This window comes from Capsicum annuum, unplaced genomic scaffold (assembly GCF_002878395.1).
Source record: "Capsicum annuum cultivar UCD-10X-F1 unplaced genomic scaffold, UCD10Xv1.1 ctg51360, whole genome shotgun sequence".
Lineage (NCBI taxonomy): Eukaryota > Viridiplantae > Streptophyta > Magnoliopsida > Solanales > Solanaceae > Capsicum > Capsicum annuum.
The window spans coordinates 376-3,315 of NW_025859300.1; the positions used below are offsets into that span (position 1 = coordinate 376).

The 2,940-nt window shown below is 38.9% G+C and overlaps 1 long non-coding RNA gene across 1 annotated transcript; it reads right to left on the reverse strand.

The window, feature by feature from the left end:
- Positions 1-1,521: 1,521 nt before the first annotated feature.
- LOC124892862 lies at positions 1,522-2,940 on the reverse strand. Its single transcript, XR_007050450.1, has 4 exons — positions 2,930-2,940; positions 2,763-2,832; positions 2,163-2,639; positions 1,522-1,972 (listed from the first exon to the last, which is right to left on the reverse strand). It is a non-coding gene; the product is annotated as an uncharacterized LOC124892862 (long non-coding RNA).

Genomic DNA, 2,940 nt, shown 5'->3' on the forward strand with positions numbered 1-2,940 from the left:
GAAAGCCCTTACCCATTCTTTTGCGTTGTTTTTCGGCGGGACTTGCCGAAGAAACAGAACGAGGGTCGGGTCTTGAATTGGAATCACGTTTTTGGTTTCGCCGGAGCTCCGGCGAGCTCGGCAGTCCCAAATCTCGGAAAATTCAAACCGGATTCACGGTGAAAGTGGATTTTCGATCAATCTCCGGTGGATTTCCCCCTTTTTCCCCAATTCCATTCTCTGCGATTCACTTCTCTCATTCCCCGATCAACTCTCCTCTTCTCACTATTTCTCTATCTCTCTCTCGAGATCTCTCACTCTCTCGATCTCTATCGTGAGTTGTACGTTTACTGGTGCATTTTCTGTCTAGAAGAGAAGAGAAGAAATAAAAATGGAGTATCGCGAGAGGTCCGTGTTGTGTGGAATCTGTCCGGACTATGGCTAGGTGAGTGTGTGCGTTATGTGTTCTATGGAAGCTGTGTATGATGTTCTTGAGGGTCCAAAATGGAAGAAGACCCCTTATTGGTGATGTGTGTGCTGGTACATATGCTGTGAGGTGAGGATGGGGTAGTGAGGTAGGGTAGGTGGGGTCACGTGGGGTAGGGGGTAGGGTGTGATGTGTTTTATTTTGATTGGGTAGGTTGTTAGGATAAGATGTAGGGGTTAGGATAGGATAGAATTTGTTAGGGAGTTTGTTATTTTTTGTATTTTGTGAGGGTATAATAACATTGACGAGGGTACACGGTAGGATAAAATGAAAATGGGTAAAAGTGAATAAAAATTGAACTTTAAGAGGACGAAATCACGTGTCTACAAAGGGAACACAAAAGACCAAGACAGCACAAGTTGTGCCAGAAGTAATTGATGCAGTTCATTTGTCACCAATTAACCTATTGCTTGCTGGTCGCTATATTTGCTTCACTGTTTACCTCTGTTTTGTACCTGAATTTTCTACATTTCAGCCGAGGCCCGAGGGTCTTTCGGAAACAATCTCTCTACCTTGCCGAGGTAGTGATAAGGTCTGCATATACTTTACATTCTCCAAACCTCACTTGTGAAATTTTACTATGTATTAGGTATATTGTATGTTGTTGTTGGTTGTATTAAAAGAATAAGGTGTATTAGAATAAGAGCAATGTATAAAAGTAAGTACTTAATAAGATGTAGAATACAATAAATACATGTATTATTTTTCTTATAGGTTGATTGGCGACAAATGAACTGTATCAATTACTTTTGACTCAACTTGTACTGTCTTGGTCTTCTGTGGACTGTGTAGACTGTAGTCCTTTCCTCTGCTTTTCAATAACCCAATAGTCAATATAGATGGCTGCAGAAACGATATATTCCCACTATTTCAATTTTAGTTTGATTGGGAACGATGTTAAAGGAGATTTCTGAATTTTATGATCTAAGTTTGAAATTTAGTAAATGAAATAATAAGAGGAGGACAAGTGCAGTTGCAGCAGATGGATATTTCCATATGCATGAACTAGAACTAGCTAGACTTGACGTTGAGTTTGTTGTTGAAAATTCTAATAATCAAGACATAGTTGATTCTATATGTAATTACATTATAGAGGAAGTCAGTTTTCCTGAAGACCCATTCGACGACAGGGTAAAACAAGAAAGCCATTGTCACATCAATAAAACAAAACACATAAGAGACGTTGATTGCTAGTATATAAAGAAGTGAGCCTTAGACCCTCGTGACACATTTTAAAGTCGTGCGAGCCTAATTATCCAAAACCAAAAGCCAACAATACAAAGTTATCACATCCATAGTCTTGATTGATGTACCATCCAACATGAGAATAAGTACCACTCAAAGCTTCAATAGCTTGCCCTTCTCGACTTGAGCAGAGATCTTTGAAACTTTTTACTTCCCAAATAATCATTGAGAATCGTCAAAACAGTATGTTCTTTTGTATGTTCCATTAAACAACTTTTATTCTCCTGCACCTTTGGGTTCCATTAGAGTTGTATGCTCCATCTGCAGCAAATCATGCTTCATATATATCAAGCAAGCAAATTAAAAAGAAATATTAGAGCTTTTAGACATTTTAGGTACTACAGTTACTGACCAACCCATGTCTCTATAGCTAAAAAATGCATCCTACAAAAATGGATTCTAATTAATTGACTTCCAAGTAAAGTAATTTTAATGTGGTGTTCAAACTTACAAAATTTAGGTGGATCAAAGTGATTGCAGCAAAGAATTGATCTGAAAAATCCAATAGTAGGTATAACCGACCGACATTCCAGCTTTTGCAAGCATGACAGCAAGCACGGACTGGCAGAAAGGAGTTAATTGAATGATCAAAGTACCAGTTTCTTCCGCTTGTGACCTTCGAGCGCCTTGACACCTTAATAACAAGGAATCCCCCTATTCCAGAATTAGGGGGAACACCTTTCGTCGCGCCACATGATTCTTTAATGACTGTACCGAGGAATTCTACCATACTCCGTGCGCTATGGTTGTTGATACTGCAGAGTCTACCCGGAGGTTTAGTCTAGATTGTAGTCCAGATATACACCCCAGGGTGTGACCTAGTGGTCAATGAAGTGGTTGAGAACCAGAAGTTCTCAAATCTCAAATCTCAGAACTTGATATTTGTTGCTGGTGGGAGGTGGCAGGTATCACATGCGTGAAAGCTGGCCTGGACACCACAGTTATCCAAAAAAAAAAATTGTAGTCCAGATATTCTGATCAAAGAGTAGTACTGTCAAATTACATTTTGCTATGAACTTTCTTAGATAAAGTTATTACTCCTGTTCCCTACCTAAACTGTCATTTTTCATGCTGATCTCAAGATGCTTCCTCAGCTTCACAGTGGCAATAGACGCTACACGCTGCTCAGCAAGATTTAACCAAGGAAAAGAATTATCGAACAAGCAAAGAGAAGTAATGAAAACTAAAAAGCTACATAAAAGAAAAAAAATTACTTACATTTTTCAGAA